The sequence below is a fragment of the Camelus bactrianus genome, chromosome 4 (assembly GCF_048773025.1).
Source record: "Camelus bactrianus isolate YW-2024 breed Bactrian camel chromosome 4, ASM4877302v1, whole genome shotgun sequence".
NCBI lineage: Eukaryota > Metazoa > Chordata > Mammalia > Artiodactyla > Camelidae > Camelus > Camelus bactrianus.
The window spans coordinates 11,523,209-11,550,610 of record NC_133542.1 but is presented as its reverse complement, the minus strand read 5'-3'; the positions used below and the strand labels follow the sequence as shown (position 1 = coordinate 11,550,610).

Genomic DNA, 27,402 nt, shown 5'->3' with positions numbered 1-27,402 from the left:
ACCTCACTGGACACTTCTGTGAATGAGATAATTGGTAGTAATCAAATACTATTCATTTTAAAATACTCTTTGTATCTAATATGTAACAAGCATCTAATAAATGCTATTTGAATAATAAATTAACAGACACTATTGATTATTCTGCTTACATTTATTCTTAATAAAATTGATATACATTGTAGAGGCCTATTTATGTAAGAATCATCAAATCAGACTGACCATGTTCATACTGTTTCAGATTTTCATGATATAAAAAAATAACACTTTCTAAAAAGAGTAGAATAAATGCTGTATATATTCACAGTCTAAAAAATCTGCATCCATGTGGAATTACCATTTAAAATAAGGGCAAAATTTAACAAAGAATGTCAGAGTTTATGTCAATAGAACTTTGATAATGATTTTTATGCTCCAAAATTAACATGGACCCACCAGTTAAAATAATTAGATACCTTAGTTATACTATTAATGAATTCTGATCCTCTACTAAGAAATTGATTGAGAGTAACAGCATTTTCATTAATTTCTAACTCTAAAACAAACAAACAAATGCACAAACTGGAAGAATTAATCATTTTCTGTAAATGTTTTCTAATTTTCCATTGATGAAAATGAAATAAAGGAATTTGTTATAACACAGCTTATATACAGATCTCTTTGGAGTTTCATGCATTGGCACAGACTTTCTGTCTTCAGGGAACATTGCATTTTTTAAAACTATCTCTGAACAACCTAAATGTCCTCGACAGATGACTGGATAAAGAAGTTGTGGTATATTTATACAATGGAATACTACTCAGCCATAAAAAATGATAAAATAATGCCATTTGCAGCAACATGGATGGACCAGGAGATTGTCATTCTAAGACAAACAAGCCAGAAAGAGAAAGAAAAATACCATATGATATCACTTACACGTGGGATCTTTAAAGAAAAAAAAAAAAGACAAACTTATTCACAAAACAGAAACAGACTCACAGACATAGAAAACAAACTTATGGTTACCAGAGGGGTAATGGGGTGGGAAGGGAAAAATTGGGAGTTCGAGATTTGCAGGTACTAATACACATAAAATAGATAAACAACAAGTTCCTACTGTATAGCACAGGGAAAGATATTCAATATATTATAGTAACTTATGTTGAAAAATATGAAAATGAAAATATATATGTTCATGTATGACTGAAGCATTATGCTGTACACTGGAAATTGACACAACACTGTAAACTGACTATACTACAATAAAAAAAATTAAAAAATAAAACTCTCTCTGCTGCAAATATTAATCAGTATAATGCCCCTGTTAAATCACTCTGCAGTAAGATTAAACTTACACATGTTTTCAAGTTAATACACTGTTACTGAGATAACCAAAACTCTTTAAAAATCATAATTTTCTGTTCTTTTCATATCTCCTGTTCAAGACACATATTGTCTGCCCAAAGAAATGGAGAGGATGGAAATCCCTTGTGATCTATTTAATATATAGCTCTTAGGAAGCTAATATAGAAATTAAAGTTCTCATGCAAAAAATATATTAGAAATATGTGGAGAAACAAAAAATAAAGTGTTACTTCTTAACATATTTATGTGATCCCAAAAACAGTATGAAAGAGACTTTCTAATTTGAAGGTGAATTTGCTAATATGGAAGGAGTGAAACTCACAAAAGGCCATTAAGTCATACCCTTTTGTCTGAATGTTGCAACATGTAAACAACTCAAGATAAAATGAATTTGAAATTAATAGAGAGGGAAAACAGAATTATGGAAAAAAAGAGAGAATGGGTTTTTTATTTGTTTAAGGTGTGGCAATCATTGGCTTCTGACATTTGCATGGTGCTGGTCCTAGAATATTTAACATTATGCTACTTGATTCAAGATTCTTTGTTATCAGGTTCTCTTGCCAGCACTGAAGTTCTGGAAGTACAAACATAATATCTTTTTAACCAAGATTCATGGGCCCAGGAGTCAATACTTTTTAGCAAGAGACATGAACTTAAGTGTCAGTTCCTCAGATTTTTAGTGCAGAGTTTGTGTTAACAGGATCTGATGAGGCTCTTTCCAGTAAGATAAAAAAAGGAGTCTTAAATCAGTTACTTCCAATTTTTAGCTAAAGGTCACACAAGGAGTCCATACTTTATCCTTGAGAAAAACTTTTTGTACTTGTTAGTAATAAATCTGGCTTCAGTGACTTAAGACTTTATAATAATACATTAGATGATTGTGAAAGCTTTGAAGTGTCTTTGTTCTCTCAGTTTTCATTGCTGATGATGGATGATAAGGACAAAGATGTTTGTAGATGGTGAGCAGCATCGGATAAAGCATTGACACTGATAGTTATTTATGTTATTCTGAAAGCAAACATAAGGGTTCCAGATTAGAATCAGACTATTATTAATTACAGCAATGACCACATCAGTTTTCCATACCCCACTCTCAGAAAGATGCAATGAGAGGCCGATGGTTAGCCACCCATACAAAAAGTGGTTTTCTTATACTACAGGAGAGGAATCTGAAATTATGAGTTTACAAAGTGACTGATATACAGTTACACTCCTCTCCCACTTGAGAGACAGAGAAACTGTACCTCCTTAATGAAAACAAATCTCCGAGGCAAGAAGAAGAAGGTCCCTAGTTTACAACCATTTTGAATGTGAATGTAAAGGAACAGCCCAGGGATCCAGCCCCTGTGAAATGCAAACCCACACCTCTGTGCAAAGTGCACTGAAAACGTGAAAGAGCAAATGCTTCCAGAGGACAAAAGGACACAGTGTCTATTTTTAGCATGTCAATTTCCATTGTTCAGGAGGCCAGAACCCTGCAGGAACACTGAAAAATCCAAGGAGGACTACTTTCCCAGTGTCTTGCAAAGCTTTTTATAAAATGTAAAATCATACAGTGAATGCCTTTGTTAGCAGATAGAGAGATTCCCAAATTAGAGAGCCCACCAAAAGTGTGGGTCCTTGCCCACCAGTTGAGGAGGAATTCTCAGCAGAAGCAGAAAGACAAAGTGAAAGACACCTTTATCGCTCAAAAGAGAAAAGGGAAAGAAAGTGTTTGAGTGGGGGAAAAGAGAAGAGAAGTGCTCCAGTGGGGAACTGTTAGCCCAGGTAGCTAACAGGATGAGAGAGCTACATCTCCAGGGAGGGGCACGGGGGCTTTTCCTGGAGACATCTCCCCTCATGTCCTCCTTCCAGGTGTGTTGGAGTCAATCACTTTTTCCAGTCCTTATGCAGGATATTCTGGCTGTTGTCATGGCAACTGTCAACTGTCCTGGTGCTGGTGGGTGTGTCATTTAGTATGCTAATGAATTATAATGAGGCTCAAGGTCTACTGGAAGTCAAATCCTCTGCCATATTGGGCCTAGTTGGTTCTCAGCAGTTTCTGTTTTTTTCTCTTTGCAGCTTTCTCCTGTGACTTAGATAGGAGTAATTGGTTTCTATTCAAGGGAGGGACAGGGGTATGATCCTGGAGGCAACAGCCTTGAATTTCTAACAGAGAAATTCAAGAGATTACTGAAGGGGAGGCTAAGGAAGAGATCTGGTCATCACACAGTTTACCTTTTTCCCTCTGGTAGCAAGTATAGTGTCTGTAAAACATCTCAGGAATGTGCATCTGATAATGAATCTGTGACTTTATTGTCCTAATCATCAACTGCTTGAGCCTGCTCTTTTATGACTCAGAGAGGCCTGGGAAATTTCATCTTTTCTAAAAACAAGAGGCAGAGGTTTGGGGGGGAGGGGGTGTGTGCCCTGCAGGGTCCTGCTAGGTCTCCCCATTGGTATTGGATATTTAAGTTAGATAACACAAATTGGACACACAGTATTAAAATTGTGAGTTTGTGTTTTTTTTAAGTTATGTTTAGTCATCTTTTTGTTGAGCAAATCTGCTAGCCATCCAGAAAACGGACAAACAATAATAAGAATGTGTACCTGTTCATTTAAATGGCACAACTGTACAAATTCCATTTGCTGATGTTCAAACACCTATGTCCCACTTTCATAGATATTTGCCAGAATTATGAGGTCAGCAGACAGGACATGTACTAGAGACAGTTTCAGGAATTTTGACCAAAATTGTCCAACAAATACTGATTTAAGATTGCAGCCAAATTTCTGTTATGGGGAAAACTGAACAGTTTGGGCCAATTAATTATGTTGGCTGATTTGATCACACTGGAAGCAGGTATAAGAGAGTTTATTTAACACTGCTATGGCCCAGTTTTGAGGTCCTGGCTCAGTTTCCCTTTCTGAACAGCTAATTAAGTTCACATTCCCCAACAATTCATCTTACTGGGTCTCATACTTCAGGCCACAGTATACCTTCCTTGGATTAGATACCATAAAATGAATGATAGTCAATTTGCCCGAGAGCCATCCAAATTATTTAATGAGCCAATCCCCAGGGAACTCATGAAATCTAGCTAATGTCACCCTACTTGGCCAATATAAGCTGTCCCCTGAATTCCAACTTGCTGTTATCTTATCCCCAGGTCGACCTTTGTAAGGCCCTCAGTGAAGGCCTTCTCTCACTCAGCCTTTCATCTATCTTGAGTGTCAGTATGTTGTGCCCACCATCAAAAGAATCTTCAAATTTTACGAAACTGAAGGTAGAATCCTCATTTTAGGAATGACATTCAATTAATTTATAAGAATGTATATGATTATTCCTGAATGAAAAAATACACAAAGAAAATTGTAAAAAATCTCCAAGGCTTTTGATTAATAATATAAATCAATCAAATGATATGGCATATATTATAAATTGATATATCATGAATTATACTGGACTGACAGGTGTCCTAAAATCTGTAAACAAGTATTAATTGGCAAATAGTACCTAGTCTTTGGGTTTCAGCATAAATCCTAACATGAGAAGGCTACTTATGCATATAAATTATGACAATGGAACTTTATAGGTTTGGAAAACAAATAATTCTCACAATTATGAGTTGATTAAATTTTGGAGAATTTCATACAAGCTTCATTCCTCATATGAATAATTTTTAATCTTTCTTTTTATAAGGAGATAGAATACAATTTGTGTTAACTGGGTCATTCCAGCAAAGTTCACATTCACATAATTATTATTATAGATAATGTTATGTTATGTTAACTTTCATCTTAACCCACTCATTTATGTTAACTTTCATCTTAACCCAAGTAACTAACTTTTGCTTCCTACAAACACAGACACAGTGAAAACTAATCACAGATCCATAAACTCTTCATCTTTATGAGCAGATATTTTTATATAACCTTCAGAAATTCTACTGTCAAAAAAAAAGGCACCAAAACATAACAGTATACAGAAGCATTTTCACATTCTATATGGAAAAAAAAAAAAGGTAAATTAAAATTATGTTTAATGATCAAAGCTTCTATTTTTGCTTGCTTTGAAATTACCCAGGAAACCAAAGATTATTTATTAACACATTTTAATATTAGCCTAAGGTCTAAAATTTACTTTGGAACTTGGAAATTGTAATTAAAGTCAATATATTAATCCCTCATTATTCCTAGAATTATTAGAATTTATGGGTTTTAACATTTTGAGATAACCTAATAATTACAAACTAACTTAAGTGCCATTTATATATTTGAAATCTGAAACTTTTGTGGGAACAGTGATAGCTTCTTTGACTCATAAACCAATGTTTATTTCTAAAAGTTTAAATCATGAGATGCTTAGAAATAATCTTGCATAGAGTATTTTCTTGGCATTAATTTACAAAGTAATACTTGGAAGAAGACATATGCATTAGTTAACTTGTGTTATTCACACACTTAATAGGACTACTACGTGTTCTTATTTTAATACAATTTATAAGCTTATGTGTTTATAAAACTGAATTTTAAAGACTTCTTAAATCATATTTATGCTTTCTTCTTCATTTCGTGGAACTAAAGGTCATCTTTTCCCTTTTATGTTGAGCAAGGCCATTACTCAATTACTTTCCCAATTTGCAGGTTTTATTTTTCTTTTTTGTATATATAAGCTCATATATCTTAAGCAAAATAAATTCAGTTTAGTAATTTTTCTTTAGTTTCTTTTTATAGATGGCAATTGCTGTGTATTAGACTAGATATTTTTATAGTGAACATATAATAATAATTTTCTTCATCAATTCATTTCCAAAACTTCCCAATAGAGGGGATAAAGTAAAAGAGAAAAAAATAAAATAAAAAGGAGAATTTGAAGAAGCCAGTTTAATCGATGTGGGAAATTATTATTGTCAAAAGCTATGTATCGGCCTTCTGCATGAAGGAAAGAAATATTAGATGCAGAAAAGTCTTCTGAGACACACGTACACGAGCTTTTATAAATCATTTAAATAAAGTGAACTTTCATAAATGTTCTATCTTTCGGACGAAGAATCTAGACTCTCTCTTCCTTTTTGTGCTAAATTGTCTCCAAAGTGAAAAATTTTATTTATGTCAAAAGTTCCTCAAAGTGATCATTGTAATTCCAGATTGTCCTTTATGAAATCCTTTCAAAAATTAATTTTTTTGTGCTTTGGCACCCATACAAATGGGCAGATGGAAACTGGCTTCATGGCAAACTTATCAAATGATGGTTGCCCTTTGCTTTTTTATTGGTGAAAAACAAACACTACTCATTAAGAGTCCTCCCAAAATCAAAGCCAACGCTGAACTCTTATGTACCTCATAGAAAGTCTTAGAAATTTTAAAACTGAAATATAGAAATTGTATAGAATTACTAATTATACCACATTAAAAACTATAAAGAAATTGCAAAGGTAGAAATGAAAAAATCTAACAATGTGGCAGTTTACTCAATTAACTAAGCAATACCTTGATAAAAGAAGTAATCAAAATTCAATTGCCAAATAATAAAATCTATGAGATATGACAAGTGTACAGAGAGGAAATTAACCACCTTAAAACTCACCATTACTCACAAAAGCAAAGAATGAAAATAATAAAGGCGATATTCAATTTGATGACATACAGAACAAAAAAAAATTTAAAAAGTTACAAAGATTAGAATTCATTAGAAATAGAAATTTTTCAATGAAAAATAAAAGTACACGAGAACTCTGATACATCTACGGAGAGATTCTTGAAAAAGTATAACCTAACAGTGGTATAAAAACAGAAATTTGAAAAAGATTCTGTCAACGTGAAAACTGCACTGGCTATAGTTGAACCATCTAGAGTGACCTAATCCAAGGCTGTTCAAATGAGGAAGAGAATGGGTTCCAGACTCAGTTCTGCTGTTAAGAGATGAAGTGGAGAGGATTTTAGGCTGCCTCTGTGTGTCAGCTGCATCTTAGCAGGAAAAGTAAATATTCCCTGATCTTTGTGATTGGAGGCAGTTTTGTAACTTGGAATCAGGCCCTTACTCTTCCACAGGGACTGTGAGACAGGCTGCTTTCATCCTTGATGATGTTTCACTGGGATGGGTCCCGGCACTTGAGAATCACAATCCTGGGTTTTAAAACTGGCAACAGACTTTTAAATGAATTATAGCTCAAGGAGCAGGGTATGAACTTGCAGTTACAAACTTCCTAAAGTAAGTGGTCTAAGAAAAGGGAGGTCAGGTGGCTAGAGTCAGAAGGATCCTATCTAAGTCTAGTTAAACTAAGCAGAATATTAAGGGTCAGTTGGTCAGTACTCCAGGACCCCATGTTTCCACAAGTCATTATTTTTGAAATTGAACATAACACAACACATACTAATAATGTTATCACATGATAACTAAATTGTTCCATAGCACAGAAAAAGGAAGAACACGTCCAACTTTTTAACTGCAGCATAACCCTCATACCTAAACATTACAAAGTAAGTACCAAATGAAAATTACCAGCCAGTCTGGTTTCTGAGTATTTACACACAAATACACACACACACACACACACACACAAAAACTAAATTTAACATGAATGGATTCATTCCAGCTGACATTTAAAAAAAAAAAATTGAAAGAGCTGGGCTGTGTATCGGCAGGGGTTGTACCAGGAAAGAGAGGATACACTTAAAATGGATTAATTGAAAACAGTTAAGTGAAGGCACTGTTTACAAAGGTTTGAGCAGAGTTAAGAGATTAATACAGATAGTGCAACTCCTAGGGAATGAACAACAGTGGCAAAGGGGTAGGCGATCTCACAGAGATACAAGGAAATATATTACATGTAATCTCAAAGGGACAAGGGAGGTGGGATCCCAATTTAACGGAGTCTGGTAAAAACTAGGGCCACGGACCACTAGATAAACCTTAGGGCCAGAAAGAAATGCACGCTTCACCAGGTCTGCAGCCACGTTTAAAAGGAGATGCGGGAATTACCGTCTCCAGTTCTCCTCACCTCCCGCTCGAAGACCTTCTGAGTGTGCGTCCCACTGGTCAAACACAACAGGAAGCCAGAGGGCAAAGGAGCCTTCCAGAGTAGACAGCAGGGCAGAGAGGGCTGGTGTACTGAGATCGGGGAGGGGGAGAGCAAAGATTGTATCCCAATTTCAAATGAGCTCCAAGATCAGGAGACGTGCTACATGTTATTGAACCTAAGACTAAACTGTTTGGAAGATGCCATTAAGTGGCACTAACAAGTAAGAAATGCTGGCAACTGAATTAGAATACTTCCTAATCTGACTTTTTAAAAATTGTACTGATTTAAAATATTTTAGATTAGATAAAAATGTTATATCACTCTTGGCAACAAAAACATGCAAAGCTAGCCGAGATATTCTGAAACTGCCACTTATTCACTCTGATTATTTGAAATCACTTGACTCAGCTTCCCTATGCCCTGCCACCTGTACCGTCAAGAACATTAATGAGGTGACCTTTCTTAAAAGAATGCCTGACCACCATCCTCAGGAGGCTCCTCCAAGCCACAGACACTCATTTTACAAGTTTTGATGCTGGTACTTGAACCATTGTACCAAAAGGTACCAATGGAAAGTTTCCAGACACCTTTCCAGATTCATTTTCTTTCTTCAAATGACCCATGGGTAGAGTTTGAGAGAAAAGAAATAAAAATCTTCTCTCCTTGTGAAATTAGTATTATTTTGAATCACTGTCACATACAAATGAACCTGTATTATACTACACCAAGACATCATGTTAAATAAGGTGGGCCACATTAAGAGGATTATATAGGATTCCAAGGGAAAAAAAAGTATTTAAAAATGTACTAAGGATATAATAGAAATTACAAAAAAATTGAGACATCTGTTACTTCAATAAGTAAACTTGAAGAAAAGCACTATGTATATTTTTAAATCCACGTTTTTTTTCCTGTATGTAATGAGGTTTATTATGTATGTTTTATGGAGAAGAAATTATGATGCCTGACTACCGAGTCCAGGAAACCTGCAGAGGTCACCAAAAAGACAATCATGCTGCACATTTCTACAGCTCTGAGAGTGAAGAGAGTGAGGGCAGAGCAGCTGTGGGATTTCCTGCCAAGAGGCAAAAATCAGGCGGAACCCCAGCATGTCACTCTGACACGGTTTTTCTCTCGCTTACTTTTTTTTTTCTCCCAGGCTGGAAAACTGCTAGGAAGTCAGAGGGAATGCTCAGAGTGTTAATTAGGGGCAGGAAAATGCTCTTCAATGGCTTCTCTTTGGTAGTTTCTAAATATGAAATTAAAAGCCTCCCCCCCTAGAGGAAGGAGTTGCTGCACAAAAACAGCCTGCCAAAGGGCTCTGGATCCCAGACACGGTGAATCTAGGATCAAATGTTCACTTTGTGGGCTTTTCCTTACAGCAGAGCGCTCCGGCTGAGTTAAATGTTTGTCTGCCTCCTACTGGAGTCTGGGGAGAATAATGAGACAATGTATTTATGTGCCTAAATTAATTTTATAGCAGCCTTTCTCCCATTGATTGATTAGTTAAAGTCAACAAGGAAATAGGAAATACTCAAGTGAATTGAGGTGCTGTTTACTTCCATTTCTTGCTCTGCACTATACTGGCATCTAAAATATGTCATGTTAATGTTAGGCAATGCTTCAAGATTGAATTTTATCAAGGAAGACTGTTTCTGTGGGAGGCAGGTCTTACCTGACTGTCAAAGAAGAATAGAGATTCATGTTTGTTTTTTAATTAACTCATCCTTAGAATTCTTAGCTACTTCAGTTTAAAACCCACCTACAATATATGTGCATAGATAAATAGATGCAGATATACAACTTTGTATTTAATGCATCTCATGCAACAAGCTTTTGCTAAGGGGACAAGCAGGAAAAACTGCAGTCTCATCCACTACGGTAAATAGTAGACATTGTGACAAAAAGCAGGACCCTGCAGGGCCCTCCCAAGTACCAAAGTTCCTATGCGCCCTCCATTTCTTTTTTCTAATAAAAGGCTTTAGTCTTCTAGAACTTTCCTGAGTTCCAAAGAGCAGACTTGGGCAGTTACTAATTAGGGAAGTGAGGGAATGCAGAAACAAAGGAAAAGCAAACAAGAAAAAAAATAACAAGAATTCAGCAATAAAACAGAGTCCTAGTTCCTCCTCAAGGGATGCACAGAACAGTCTGACAGGTGTCTTTGAGTTGTTTTTCAGGAATTCAGATCCTCCCCCTACAAAGACACTGCCACCCCCAACATACACACACACACACAGTGGAGAATGGTGATTATGTGCTGAGCACAAACACTAGACCCTAGGCTGGTTGGAAGCAGAAGATTAATGATTGAGAGTCCTGAAACATCACTGTCTTCCCTCACCGTCAACCAATCAGAAGAAAGCCATGCACCCTGCAGCCCCTAACCCCCAAATGCTACCTTTAAAAGCACCTCTCTGAAAGCCATCTGGGAGTTTGGGTCTCTTGAGCATGAGCTGCCCATACTCCTTGCTGGGCACCCTGCAAATAAAAGCTGTACTTTTCCTTCACCACAACCTGATGTCAGTAAACTGGCTTTGCAATGCTGTAGGTGAGCGGATCCAAGTTTGGTTCAGTAACAGTAGTGACTAGGAAAGCAGCTCCTCCCTGTGTGGCTAGACTTTAGCAGCACTGAACACAACAGAACACCGAGAATGGGAAAGGTAGCCTAAACATTATGCTTTCCTAGGCTCCCTTCCACGTTTGGCCTGCTTCTGCTCACACGGAAGTACTTCCAGACATTTTTTTTTTATATTTAGACTTTCTAATTGTTTTTGCCAAGAGGATTAGCTCAGCACTGGTTAACTCAAAATTATCAGAAATGGAAATTTTGTATTTTTAATCTCCCCAGGTGTTTCTAATGTATACTGAGAACTTTGATCTAGCCAAAGATGACCTATTAGCTTCTAATTATACTCTGTTAATTTGATTATGAGTTGAGTTTTCATTGATAGCTACCATTAGCATAATAAATGATAGTAAAATACCTCTCTAGCATTTGTCCAAATTTTCTATCCAACTGGTAATGTCTATTAAACAAGAGACTTTTCTTGGTATGTGACTTCTTGGTATGTTACTTTTGGCCTGTAAACAACTGCAACTCTCAACATTCTGTGGCTGCTTGTGAAATCTGGGCCAGTTTTACTCACAGGAGCTTATTCACCTTCGTGTCTTTCATAAGGAAGTGGCATATTGCAGTATGTCAGTGCATCACCTCGGGCAGGCAGAAATCACTTCTGAGATCTTAACCTGCAATCTTTGTTCACAAAAGCAGGTATTAATTCCCAGTTCATTACACAACTGGATGAACCAGCAGGCATTAAATGTCCCTCAACATTTAAATAAAATGCTCTTCATCTCTGATTGGATTAAACATTATAATTTCCCTAACAATTCTTCTATTTCATGATTGTTTCATGGACCTATGAAAATTAGAGACTATATGACCTGACTTTTCTTATTCTTTCAATCAATAATTCATCCTCAATATTTTTACATACCAGGTATAAAATACATTCACATTTTATGGCAAGACAGGAAAAATTCAAACATAAAAAATGTTATCTGCACCTTGGACTCCTCCCTCCCCTCTGCTGTGCACTGTGTACCTACATGACGCACTGAACAACTTCCTCGTGGGCAAAATACCTGCTCAAACATAAAGAGGAGCATTTTCCCATCACCAGTAAGACATCTACTTAAGAGATAAGATTCCTTCTTAATCTTGTAAGGGACCCCAGTGATCCATGACACACTGCTTTGTGCCAGATTGTGTAAACTGTCAATAACACATCATTTAATGTATAGCCCTCTGTCTCAACAACCTATGTAACTATGCTTTGACTTCTAACTGGCAGAACAGATCTTGGAGTTTTCTGATATGCTGTTTCTGGGTAACAATAGTCCATTTGGCCCAAATAAAATTTTCCATTTCTTTCTTACTTTGATTGATTAATTTTTTGTCAACATAGGCCAGGAATTTTAAAAAGGGGGCTTCAGAATGTTCTTGTCTGCATGTGTCTGTCTGTCTTTCTTTCATTTTCTTTTTTTTTTTCTTTCTTAACTGGGACTCTGATGCTCCAATTGGAGCAGTACTTCTTGCTTGGATTGCAACCATCTGAAATTTTTCTTTACTAAGTTAGAAGACAACAGCATTGGTGGTTAATTGGTTCTTTGCTCCTGAAATAGGAATAATTGAAGTACAGTGATTCATATGCAACCAATGCATACCATCAATGCTTAAGCAATTACTTTTACATTTCAAAAACCCTGTAACAAAGACAATACTGCAAAGAGCAGAGTTCTCCATCCTTAGCAGAAAGGAAACTTCAAATAAACCCTCTTTCAAGCATATCAAAGAGCCTTTAATGGGAAAATTACATTGTAATCTCTAAAAGGACCAGTTTAGCTGCAAAATGAGTTTCTAATTAGTGGGCCCTATTATTTTGCTATTTGATAACAATTTAGCTTCTTAGTGAAGCATATTAACTCTAAAACTTTTGAGGAAAATTTATAAACCTTGCTGCCAAGAGCACCAAAATTGATGGGCATTAAATATTTAGAATCTATTAAACTAAATGTGTTCCTAAGTGTCTTAAGGGTGAATGATGAGTTACAGCCTACAGGACAAGGGGCTTCATTGCCTTCTTATTCTTAAGGCTCAAGCAATTCAGTTCAGAAGGGGTCATCTGTTTGTGCTTGTAAGGCAGTGAAATTTTGAGTCAAGTTCTATATATCTATGTCCTCTCCTATCTTGTCCTTGAAAATAACATAAATAGAAATAACACTGTAATCAAGTAGCAGGTTTTGCTGGGCATTTGGCCCTAAAGAGTTTATTTTAGACACTTTGTTAGGGTCTGAATATAACACTGTAAATGAGATAAGAAACCCAAGATCAAATCCTTGTCTCTGATCAAAATAACACTGTTTGGGTCAATCATGATATAAAAACATAGTGATATTTCACATTTCTATTAGTGAAAGAAAATACATTTTGTTTAGTCTCTTTTTTATCACATTAAATGTTTGCAAGATTAATGTTTTTCAAAAAAATGGACTTTCTTTTTGCTTATTTTCCTCAGACTTCACATGATAAGTAACAAAAATGAAATGGTAAATTAAAATTACATCTTATGAAGAAGCTGTTTGAAAAGTACATTAGCAAAGTATCTGTTGTTTGGACCAGGTATGGCGATGGTGATTAGGTAACTGGAAACTGAACTTTACTAATATTCACAGAAGAGACAGAGAGAAGGTAATGAATAAACTGTAATGTGTTTCTGAGGATGTGAATTGGGTTATATTTATCTGACTGAGGGGGAAAAAAAAGAATAGAATGTCTTGCAAGCTACCAGTGAGACAGGAAGGGGGCAGGGCACAGCCATTCAAGGAATGTACAGCCATTAACATCAAAATGGTGAAGATTCAACCCTCAGGAGGCCTTGAGGCTCAAGATGGTGGGAGATTTGACTTCTAGCAGATCTTCAGCTTCATTATATGCTCATTGTAATATATTAACATGGTGAATAACATGCCCACAGGCCCATGGCAGTCCCAAGTCTAGCCGCAAATGGTCAAAGAATGGGAAATGGCCAATTTCCTGGGAATTGCAGCCCCTTCCCCTGGCTACTTAGACCAGTCCTTCCAATTATTAGCATATGAAGCTACCAAAGCCCATAAAAAAATGGCAACATGGAGCCTTGTAGCTGCTGCCTCTCTCTCTCCATTCAGAGACAGCCTGCACTCTGTCTATGGAGTGTGTACCTGCTTTTAATCTGAGCACCCAACCCCCACAACTCGTGGCCTTTCTCTTGCCTTTCAATGTATCCCTCTGAATAAATCTACCTTTACTCAACTTGAATTCTCTCCTGTGCGAAGCCAAGGACCCACACTCGGTGGGGCACGTCCCAGGGGCTCAACCGAAGCCTGGGACACAGCCCTTCTCATGCCCCACATCTGTTTTTCCTGCATCACTAGGACCAAATTCTAAATATGTTTTATCTCTGCAGACAAAAAATTGTTACCTGCCTTTCCAGTAAACAAAGAATGTTGCCCTCCATCAAGCCATCAGCCACTGCAGCTTCCATCTCTGGTACACCCTGAGGGGAACTGGGGATGGAGGAGAACAGGCTAGGTCTTACTTTTCTTACCTATGTGAACGAAAATATTGCGATGTGAATGAAGATACTGCAACCATATCAGTAAACAAAAAATGCTGAAATCAAGTCATCAGCTGCTGCTGCCACCCCCCAGTGAGGACAGGCCTGCATCCACTCACAATGGTGCACTCTGAGCAGACTCAGAATAAGAAAGGGCAGGATACTGGCCCTAGTCAGGTGCTTGTCAAAGGAATGAGTTCAGTGAGCCCAAATGTTTGCTTCCTCTCATACATAGAAAATCACTTAATTCTTTAACTTGAGATGTCTGGTTGTCTTTAGATAACAAACAATCTTTTATTGTTCCAACTACCTGGTCTTTGTTGTAAAGCTCCTATATATCCTGGATCCTCCCCCACCTCTTTGGAGCAGTTCCTCAGAGCAATCTGAGAGGCTGTCACCCCAGCTCAAGTCCTCCCGCCAAATAAAATGTAACTCTTAACTTTTAGGCTGTGCGTTTATTTCAGTCGACACCTATTACAAAAATTAAAAACCAAATTCTGTCTACAAAGCAGCGTATGATGTATCTTACGAATAATCTTACCCATAAGACTCATGTAATGTGAGAATTTCAAGTAGAAATTCATGAAAAATTGTAGAACACATGTTCTTTTTTGGCATTACTTGTTTTCAGTTTTTAATTATTTTATAGTCTTTCTTAGCTTAAATGGTAGATTTGGGGAGAGTTTTGTATTGTTATTTCCAAATTGCAAAAATTTCAATTTTGTTGCTGTTGAAAATATTTGTTCTCATTTTTCTAAGAAACTTATGTAACACTGTTTTAAAAATGCAACACATTTTTCAGTCTGAAACGAAATAAAATGCATTGGTTAGTATAACTTACTCTGTTCTCATTTTGTTTTTTCCTACTTCTCTTTCATATATTTATTAGTGAATTTAATAATCTGAGTATAGATTTTTTATAAACCAACTACATTTTCAAGGTTGGAAACATGAAAATTAAGAATTTTGGCCTTTGCCTTTGGTGAACAATAGCCTAAGAATGTTGATTAAAATAGATACAAATTCTGCTCTATCATGAATTCTATCATGAGAACATCCACTTAAAGTACATGTTATTAATAGTAGCCAAGCTCCATCATGTGCCAGATCATGTGATAAGCGCTTTTGTACAAATTATGTAGCCATCATAACAAAGCCAGGAGTCTCAGCTTCCTCATTTGTAAAATGGGGGTTAAATACTCCTCACGTTCCTTATCATTAAAATATATCATAACTTACTGGCAAAGAGTTACTGCTAGCTACTTATCTTGGTACAGACAAGCATTATTCGTCTTCTAATAAATTCACATATTAAAAGTAATTAACCAAAAAAGTTCTAGCTGAATTCTAACTTTTAATTAATTATTCAGTGCTGCCGAAGTTAAAGTCAGATTTAGGTCTTATATTAAAGTGATGAGATTAAACAGAAAATATTCAACAGAAACCTTACCACTGCCATAAAATGTTCACCTGAAAGAATCTGAGAATGGAAGAATTGTGTTGATGGTGTTACAAAACAAACACAAGCTGGAGGCAGAAAACCTGAATTCAAATTTATACCTTTTAATAGTTCTATAATGTAGGGCAAGTAACTTAGTTTCTCTGAGCTTCATTCATTTGTTAATGCTCAAAAAATCAAGCATGGAGACAGCTGACTAATTGGCTCCACTTTCTTCATCTTTACAATACAGGTAACGACCATCACAGAAGTAGTTATAGACTCCAAAGATGTCTAAGTTAGTAGGTTACATTGCAGACCATTCAGCCCTACAAAGCTGTAATAAATTATTATTCAGATAAGTGACCAGCTCTACCCAAATAAGAATAGGATGGTTTTGATTTATCCATTTTACCACCAAAAAGCTAAATGTCTTAGAAGATTTGAGGATTTGTTTTGGTTATAATAGTTTTCTCAAGTCTCATCAGCTCTATCATTCTATGAAATTTATCATTGCATTGATTCACTCATTCATTTAATTTCCACATGTATTCATTCGTATGTTCTTTCTTCTTGAAGGAGAGTTGATTTACAGTATTATATTAATTCCAGGTAGATAGTATATTGATTCAGTATTTATACAGATTATACTTCAATAAAAGTTATTATAAGAAAATGGCTATACATAGTAACGTGTTATACAGTACATCCTTGTTGCTTATTCATTTTATCCATAGTAGTGTGTCTCTCTTAGTCCCATACCACTAATTAGCCCTCTTCCCTTCCCTCTCCTCTTTGGTAACCATAACTTTGTTTTCTGTATCTGTGAGTCTGTTCCTGTTTTGCATATACATTTCTTCATTTTTTTTTTTTAGATTCCACATGTAAGTGGTATTATGCAGTATTTGTCTTTCTCTGACTTATTCACTAAGCATAATATCCCCTAGGCCCATCCACATTGCTGCAAATGGCAGAATTTCATTCTTTTTAATGACTAATAAATATTTCATTGTATATATACACATCTATATCTTCCATTTCTTTATCTGTTCACCTGTTAATGAGCATTTGTGTTGCTTCCACAACTTGGCTATTGATAACAGGGCTGCTAAGAACACTGGGTGCATGTATCTTTTTCAATTAGTGTTTTTATTTTTTTCCAGATATATACCCAAGAGTGGACTTGCTGGATCATATGGTACTTCTATTTTTAGTTTTTTGAGGCAGCTCCATATTGTTTTCATAGTGGCAATTGACATTCCCCCCACCAGTGTGCAGGGTTCCCTGTTCTCCACTAACATGTTATTTGTAGATTTTTGATGATAGCCGTGCTGACAGGTGTGAAGTGATATCTACTTGTTTTGATTTGCATTTCTCTAACAATGAGCAGTGTTGCCCATCTTCCCATATATCTTTCAGCCATCTTTATGTCTTCTTTGGGAAAGTGCCTATTCAGGTCTTCTGCTCACTTTTTGATAGGGTTGATTGCTTTTCAACATTTAGTATGAGCTGTGGATATATTTTAGATATTAATCCCGTATAGATCATATTGTTTGCAAATATTTTCTCCCATTCAGTAGGTTGTCTTTCAGTTTTGTTGACAGTTTTGGTTTCCACAGGTGTGCAAAAGATTTAAAATTTATTTAAGTTCCTGTTGTTTATTTTTACTTTTATTTCTCTTGCCTTAGGAGACAGATCTGAAAAAATATATTGCTACAGTTTCTGTCAGTGTTCTGCCTATGTTTTCTACTAGGAGTTCTATGGTTTCCAGCCTTATATTTAGGTCTTTAATCCATTTTGAGTTTACTTTTTGTATACGATGTGATGTAATATTCTAGTTTTATTATTTGACACATAGCTGTCCAGTTTTCCCAGAACCACTTACTGAAGAGACTGTCTTCTCTCCATTGTATATTCTTGTCTCCTTTATCACAGCTTAATTGAATATAGTTGCATGGGTTTATTTCTGCGATCTTTTGTGTTTCCAGATACATTTTAGGATTATTAGTTATAGTTCCGTGAAAAATGTCCTCGGTATATTTATAGGGATTGCATTAAATCTGTAGATTGCTTTGGGCAGTATGGTCATTTTAACAACATTAATTCTTCTAATTCAAGGGCATAGGATATGTTACCATTTCTTCATATCACCATCAATTATCTTCAGTGCTTTAATTTTCAGTTGTCAGAGGGTACGTCTTTCACTTTCTTGGTTAAATTTACTCATAGGTATTTTATTCTATTGGATGCAATTTTAAACAGGATTGCTTTTTTTCTCTTTCTGGTCTTAAACTATTAGTGTATAGAAATGAAACAGATTTCTGTATATTAACTTTTTACCCTGCAACTTTGCTGAATTCATTTATTAGATCTAATGGGTTTTTGGTGGAGGCTTTAGAGTTTTCTGTACAAAGTGTCATGTCATCTGCAAATAGTTTTTCCTCTTCCCTTCCAGTTTGGTTGCTTTTGTTTCTTTTCATTGATGGCTGTGGCCAGGACTTTCAGCTCTGTGTTCAAGTCAAGTGGTGAGAGGAGGCATCCTTGTGCTCATGCCTTTACAGGGAAGGCTTTCAGGTTTTCACTGTTGAGTGTGATGTTAGCTTTGAGTTTGTCAGAATTGGCCTTTATTATGTTTAGATGTGTTCCCTCTGTACCCAAATTGTGACAAGGTTTTTTTTTTTTTTTTTTTTTACCATGAATGGATGTTGAATTCAGTCAAATGGTTTTTTTTGTGTGTGTCTGTGCTCTGGTGGAGATGTTCTGGTGATGTTTACCCTTTCTTCCGTTAATGTGGTATATCACGTGGATTGATTTACATAAGTTGAACATCCTTGTGAGCCTGGAATAAACCCAAATGGGTCATGGTTTCTGACACTTTTTACATATTGTTGGATTTGGCTTGCTATTCGGTGGAGCATATTTGCATCTATATTCATCAAAAATCCTGGCCTAGAATTTTCTTTCTTGGTAGTGCCTTGATTTTGGTACAAGGGTGACAGTGGCCACATAGAATAAATTTGGGGGTTTTCCATCCTCTTAAATTTCTGCAACAGTTTGAGCAGTACAGCTATTACTTCCCTACATGTTTAGTAGAATTCCCCTGGGATGCTGTCTGGTCTTGGAATTTGGTTGCAGGGAATTATTTTTTGTTTGTTTGTTTGTTTTTACAAATTCAATTTCACCACTAGTGATTGGTCTGTTCAACTGATATTTTACTTCTTGACTCAGTTTTGGCAGGTTTTATATTTCTAGAGATTTGTCTACTTATTCTAGGTTGTGCAATTTCTTAGCATTCAACTGTTCATAATCTCATAATTTTTTATACCTCTGTGACATTGACTGTTATTTCTCCTCTTTCATTTCTTATTTTATTTGATTCCTGTCCTTTTCTTCTTGGTAAATCTGGCTAATAGTTTATTTTTAATCAATTTTGTTTATTTTTTCCCTCAAACCAGCTCTTGGTTTCACTGTTCTTTTCTATTTTTATCTCTATTCTCTTTATTTCTCCTCTGATCTTTATTAGTTCTTTCCTTCTGCTGACTTCAAGCTTTGCATGTTCTCTTTTTCTAACTCTTTTTGTTGGTAGGTTAGGTTACTTGAGATTTTTCTTTCCCATGAGTGGGATGCCCGATCTGTGGCTCAGCTTACTCCTTCTCCAGGACAGGTGTCTGCCAAAGCAATCTCCCTTTCCCTCTGAGCCCCCTCCCAGGGACACAGGTCCTAACCGGATTGTTTTTCTACCTTCCCTACCTGATTACATGTGTGTATTTCTTACAGTCTTGGTTGTACATGAGTTCTTCTGTCAGTTTTCAGTTAGTGTCAGTAAGAAGTATTTCAAATGTAGATGTATTTTGGATGGGTTCATGGTAGGGGAAGTGAGCTTCACATCCTCTTACTCTACCATCTTGATCTCCTCCTCCATTGGTAAATTCTTAAGAGAGAACAAAATCTGTGGCTTTGTTTCAGCTAATAAATGTTCTTAACATCTGGAAGACACTTTTGTATGAATTTTACACATACGAGGTAAAAAACTGTGCTAGATTAAAGGTTATCTCTTTCCTGTGGATTGTTATAAGCTCAATTATGAGAAAAAGATACTTTGAGGATAGTATTTGCTTTGTTTTAACCCCTTTCTGCATCATATGCTGCAACATCATATTGTCATTATAAGATCACCAGACAGGTGTGGGGTCGGTGTAGGCAAAGACAAGGAAGACGGAGCCTGAGGATAGAAAGGCCATGCAGGATGGTCCTCCTCTCTCACCTCAAGTTCACTACCCACATTGACCTACATTGAGGGAAACTAATTCAGACTTAGGGGATGTTAAATTTAAGAATAAACATCCTACCACTGGTATATTGTCAGGCTCAACAGGGCTTGAAATTTACTGGGTGATTAGAATTAATGAGGAATAAAATATAGCCATCACAAGATTAATAGGCTGACTACAAGGTTTTAGAGGCACACACATATGTGTCTGTGACTTAAGAGGACATCAAAAATAATATATATATTTTTTATATAAACTAAAAGCAGCCTCTGCTGCAACCTAGCTTTTCAAAAAAAAGGTTTATTCTTAATTATTTTCATTGAGGTGAAATTTACATAACATAAAATTAAGCCATTTAAGTTGTGCAATTCACTGGTACATTCATAATACTGTCACAACCCCTTCTGTCTAATTCCAAAACATTTTCAGCACCTGAAAAGAAATCCCTGTACCCATTAGACAGTCACCTGCCATTTCACTCTTCTACCAAACCCTGGCAGCAATCAGTCAGCTTCCCACCTTTATATGTTACCTGCTCTGGATATTTAGTATCAACAGAATCCGTTCTTAACTGTAGGTATTTATGTGCCCAGACACTTGCACATCTCAGAGCACAGTGATGCTCTTCTCGTGCCTCACAACATACTGTTGCTAACGTCACTGCAGCAGGTCTAGTGAGAACTTGACTCACACTTTCACAGTTACTTTAGTTTTTATTGCCTTCATGTTTCAGTTCGTAATCTTTAATGATCCTCTTCACAGTAAAGGCAAATCTCATCTGTGATGGATCCAGGTGAGTGCCAAGTAAACTATCCTTATAAAAACACAGGAGTGATGTCTTAGGCTTCATCAAAATCATGTTCCACTCTTCTGAAATAATACTTTCCTACTATTTCATCAGGAATGTGTGTGTGTGTGTGTGTGTGTTGAGGTGATACTACTTCCTAAGAGATATAGTAAATGTTGCCACAAAATGTGCAATAAGATAGTTATCCCTTCTCTAGATCCGTGGATTTCAAAGATATGCTCTCTTGGTTCTAAGGACTACTAGAGATAGTGCAACATTGGCTTGAATTATGTTGTATTTCCAAATTACCTAAAGGATTTTATAGCCATCTCTGCTTTTTTTCCCCTAGTCCTGTCTTTTAGGTGTCTGGCTGAATACCTTGTCCAGAGGCATCCTAATAATGGTGACCCTAATACGGTGTTTTCAGGTGCTCACCTGAACCCTAAGATGAGTTTGTGGGCTTTCTTTTCTGTGGATCTACAGACAGAAATTATGTTTTTTATTTTGACTTATAAAGAAATAGAAGAGTGAAATGTGGCTTCTAGATCTTTAGTTCCAAGCTATAAATCTCTGCTTTTGAGGTATGAAATGTTTGCAGTTATGCATGTGGCCCTTTTATCCATGCTTCTTGCTTACTTTGTGTACCATTCTTCAGAGAAAACCAGAGGTGATTAACTGGACAGGAAGCTGGCATTTGTTTCCCACTGAATGAATAAATGAAATAAGGAATAAATACATAAGCATCAATCCCTAACTTTTATCATCTAAGCAGTTGTCTGCTTACTGGTCTGCCTCTCCTGCCTACACTGAGGACTCTAAGGTCAGGTAAAGTGACTTCTGATATATTCAATTCCACACTGAGTATAGCAACAGGTACACAGTAGAGATACAATAATCTCCTGATACACAGTAAATTTAAGGTAATATTTTAAAACACGTATTGCGGTACAACTTCATATGCAACACTTTTTGTTCCAGGTAAGAAAGCAGCATGTATATATGTGTATGTATATGTATATGTATATGTATATGTATATGTATATGTATATGTATGTATGTATTTATGTATCGGGGTGTGTGTGTGTGTGTGTGTATGTGTATATAGCAAAATATTTGATTTTCAACTGGTTTTACATTTCAGATCAAGAACCAGTGACAGCAGTGATGTAGGCAAAAATGGTAGAGGAGTGGTCTCTAATGGCTTGCCCTGCCCCAGAAACACTGAAAAACCTGACAACAAAGATCAGAATCAACCTCATAAGAACAAATAAATACAAAGACATTCTGTCATTCTGTGTTTATGAATTGGAAGACTAAATATTTTTAAGATGGCAATACTACCCAAATTGATCTACGAATTCAGAGCATTTTGTACCAAATCCCAGTGGTGGTTTTTTTTTTTTTTCCAGAAATAGAAAAGCCAATTCTGAAATTTAGAGGGAAAATAAGGAACCCTGAATCCAGAATAATCCTAAAAATGAAGGACAAAATAGAAGGATGCACATTTCTCAAACGTGATCTCAAAACTTAACTAGAAAGTGACAGTAATAAAAATGTAGTATTAGCCTAAGATAGACATACAGATCAAAGAGAATCAACCATCCAGGAACACATACTCATATTTAAGGTCAGTTGATTTTTGACAAAGAAGCCAAGAAATTTCAACAGGGAAAGAAAAACTTTTTCAACAAGTGGTGCTGGATCAACTTAGCACGTGCACCCACATGAACACGCACACACACATGCCTTGTTTACAAGTTGACCCCTAACATATCACACAACAAAGATAAATTCAACATAGATCAAAGACCTAAATGTAAGAGCAAAAGCTATAAAACTTTTTGAAGAAAGTATGAGTAAAAGTACATGGTTTTGAATTTGGTAATTGTTTCTTAGTTATGATATGAAAAACACAAGCAACAAAGAAAACTACAAATGTTAGACTTTCTCCAAACTAAAAACTTTTGTTATTCAAAGTTTGGGCATCAAATACTATCAACAGAGTGAAAAGAAAACCCACAGGATGGAAGAAACTATTTTCAAATAATGCATCTTATAACTATCTAATATCCATGAAATATAAAGAACACTTACAACTTCACAATGAAAAGACAAGCAATTCAATTAAAAAACTGGCACAGGATCTGAACAGACGTATCTCAAAATAGATAGAAAAATGTCTGATAAGCACGTGAAATGATGATCAAAGTCATTAGTCATTAGGCAAACGTAAATCCAAACCACAAAGAGCTATCACTGCACATCCGCCAGGAGGGCATAACCAAAAAACTGATTACAAACAACTGTTGATGAGAATGTGGAGAAATTGGAAACCTCATAAAATTAAAATGGGACCATCACTTTGGCAAACAGTTTGGCAATTGCCAGTAAGTCAAATATCAAATTACCATTTTACCTAGCAGTATATACTCCAAAGGACTGAAAATGGACACCCAAACAAATACTTGTAGATGAATATTCATAGCAGCATGGTTTACAATAATCAAAGGGTGAAATGCACAGAGAAACAAAATATGCTATAGCTATGTAACAGAATATTATTCAGTCATAAAAAGGAAAGAAGTACTGATATATGCTACAACGTTTACTAACTTTGAAAACATTATATTAAGTTAAAGAAGCCAGACACAAAAGGCCACATATTGTTTAATTCCATTTATACGAACTATCTAGAACAGACAAATGCAGAAAGACAGAACAGATCTTTGGCTGCCAGGGGCCAAGGGGAGAGTGCTGCTTGGTGGATACTAGGTTTCCTTGAGGGTGAAAGAAAAAGCTCTGGAACTAGGTAGTGGTGATAATTACTCAACCTTGTGACTGCTCTTAAGGCCACTGAACTGTACACTCAACATGGATAAATAGTAGGTTTCAGGTCACCTATTTTTAAAATAATCAAAATAATGTAAAAATAAAATAAAAACCTATTTTTCTCATTTATATCTAAAAACTATATAAGAAAGAGTCTTGTAATTAATCTCTGCCATTAACTGAAATCTAAAACATGATCTCTATCTAAAAGTAAAACAAACAATTTCTGAGACTCACACTGTGACCTATTTCAGGAACCATTGGAGAATGGGACAAATTTGAATGGGACTCAGAATTTTTCAAATGATGTCCAATGTAGCTGCATACCACTCCTAAGACAGAAGGAGTGGATATTGACTTATTTTTTTCCAAAACCACTTGTAAAAAAAAGTATATTTTTAGTAAATAAAGTAACATCTGCGATTTATGAAATAAAAAAGATAATACTTTGGTCAGGATTTATGGTCTTATTATCTCAGTTCAGTAAAAAATATTTATATTTTCTAAAATGTTGAGAATATCCATAGTTGATATCCTTGGGAAAGATTCTGAAATTATTACAACAAAAATTGCATTGTTTGATTCCCAATATCACCGAGCACCTACTCCTCAGTGCAGTGCCCCTAATCTTATGCTGCCTCATTATAAACTGGGCTCCTAAGGTCAAAAATGTGTTTATCTTAGTTTAAGACTTTAAATTTTATACATTATGTTCCAGACTTCCTAGAAAAGTGAAATACATAAAGTGACAGAACATTTGGACTAGAAAAATCCTTAGTGATTCACGGAGGTTACTAATCATTTTAGAAAACTGATTCCCAGAGATTTTAAGGTTTTTTTTGTTTGTTTCAATTTTTTGCACTTTTTAATGCACTTTTATTTTATTTTAAGCATTTTATTTTTATGCACTTTTATTTTAAGTGCAATAAAATGATGTGGGAGATTTTAAGAAAGGACATTATATCTCTGATTAAAATTTTAAAAGATTAATACATAGATGGCTGTTCTATTGAATACAGAGCACCGTTGAACAGGATTACAGCAGTGGAGGTACATGGGGGAAAATTATCCAGTTCTGGGTACATTTTGGAGCTAGCACAAAGAAGACCTTATTGAAAGACTGGATATAGATTTTGAAAGAGATGAGTAAATGTTGAGTCTTTGATTTGTAGACTAAAATTCTATGTGGGTATTGACAAAGATTTGGAGTGGGAAATCAATTCCTGTGTTTTGGCCATGTGAAATTGAAGTTATCAATCATGCGTCTCAGGGAGATGTGGGGTAATTAGCTAGACACATAATCCTCACACTCAGGAGTGGCGACTGAGAGGAGGCATACATTTGGATGCTATAAATTGGTTTCTGTAAACTTTGCAATTAAGTTATATCACTTCAGGGAAAAGGTGAATGGACAAGATCAACAGGGACTGCTCTCTAGGATATTCCAACATTTAGAAGTAGGCAACAAAACAGAACCCAAGAAAGGAAACTGTAAATTCCCATTAGGACAGTGAAAGCCTCCTTCAGAGACACTTTCAGAGATCTCTGAGAAAGGCTTCAGTCAAGAAGGGAGCAGAAAACTATGTCAAGGGCTGCTCAGAAGTCACAGAGGATGAAGACAGAGAATGGACCACTGGGTTTGCCAAGAAGTGGATTACAAGGGCGTTAAGAGTCGGGTGGCTGGATTAAAAGCCCAAATGTGACACATGAAGTAAGTGGATCAAATGAGGAAGTAGAATATTTTTTGAAATGTTTGGTTGTGCATGGCACAGGAAAATGGAGTACTTACTGGAGTAAGAAATATATGAACAAAAGCATATGAAGGCATGCAATTTATTGGCATGGGCAGTTCCTCACAAAATTCTGCAAAGTATACTATCTTTTTTTTTGCACAGTTTACAAATGAAGAAGCTGTCTCAGTGACTTTGCTGAATCCCTACTAACTGTTAGAGGGACTCTACTTCTGAAACCTGAATTTCCAAGTATCATTTCTCCAAAAGTCACTATTTTTGGTGTATAATCTAAGGAAATCAAGCTGGTAAAATACATTTTTAGGAGGTGCTTTTGTCAACCTAAGTGTCCATCACCATGTGAATTGACAAAAAAGATATTTATACACACACACACACACACACATATATATATATATATATAGTAGAATATTACTTAGCCATAAAAAGAGTGAAATACATGGATGGACCTAGAGATTATCATACTGAGTGAAATAAGTCTGACAGAGAAAAACAAGTATTTTATGATATCACTTACATGTGGCATCTAAAAGATAACTGGAATTAATTTATTTATAATACAGAAATAGACTCACAGTCATAGAAAACAAAGGTTACCAAAGGGGAAATCGGGGATAAATTAGGAGTATGGGATTAACAGATACACATTACTATATATAAAATAGATAACAAAGATTTATTGTATAGCACAGGGAAATATATTCGCTATCTTGTAATAACCTATAATGGAAACGAATCTGAAAAAATAAGTAACTGAATCACTTTGCTGTACACCTGAAACTATAAATCAACTATACTTCAATTAAAAAGGTGCTTTTGTTCTATGAATTTTGAGAGCCCAAATTCTGTACTGTGTGCATGTTCCTCACAAGATAAAAGAGTTGAACAGCCTTTGAATGTATGTTTTCTTCACCTGTCAATGGAGGACTAAAGCATAATTGCTTAGCACAAGCGTACTTAAGTGTGTGCCGAGTTGTTGAGATGACAGACGGCAGGTATACAGCCATTCATATGAGAGATGACCAGATGCCCATCAGAATTTTGTGAGTTCCTACCACAGAGGAGAGATATCCTCAGCAGTGACATGCTGGTCTCTGTTGTGCCTCTTTCTGCATCCAGGTAATATCACACAAATAGCCCTTACTAGTGCATTGCGAACAGAGGAGATGTGTATCAGTTCCAGATCACAGTGATTAAGGAGTGGATAACGTTCACCATGGTTTCCCATTTCCAATGTACCTGGTACATGCAGAGAAATCTGATGCCCTAGAAATAGGCATTCCGTGTTAATGGGAGAAAGTTCAGATCCCTGAATGTCCCTGTAGAAAGCCACTTACAGATAAGGATCACCAGTATTCAACTTCATATAAACAGAAAGTGAACATCTACTCTATTAAACTGCTGAAATTTAGAGATTCAGGCATTAAACAAATTAGTTACCTTGATTAATACACTCAGCTTATGCTGAATTCCTGTAACTAATTCTTTAGAAACTGAGAATCATAAATAGTTTGGGGATATTTGGACACCACAGTGGTGGTACTGTGTTCAACAGAAAAAGATGTCCTGTTGCTGAGAAGATGGAAGCTTTTATATACTCTGTATGTGATTTTGTGACATTCTGGGTGTCATGGAGCCAAACTATTGGAATACAGTGAAGAAACCGATGAAGTAAAACCTACTCTAGCTAGTAACCGCACTGTTACCAGTAGGTGCCAGGAAATTTTTCTTACTGACTTTGAAAAAGCAAGTTAAATGAAGAAAATGCTATAGAAATAGAAATTGATAAAATTAAATTTGTTTTTAAAAAATGTCTTTACTCT

The 27,402-nt window shown here is 35.9% G+C and overlaps 1 long non-coding RNA gene across 2 annotated transcripts in view; it reads right to left on the bottom strand.

Moving 5' to 3' along the window:
* The window catches only part of LOC141577438 (uncharacterized), a 551,160-nt gene that overhangs the window by 196,228 nt on the left and 327,530 nt on the right, over positions 1 to 27,402 (bottom strand). The gene's annotated exons all lie outside the window — the stretch shown is intronic.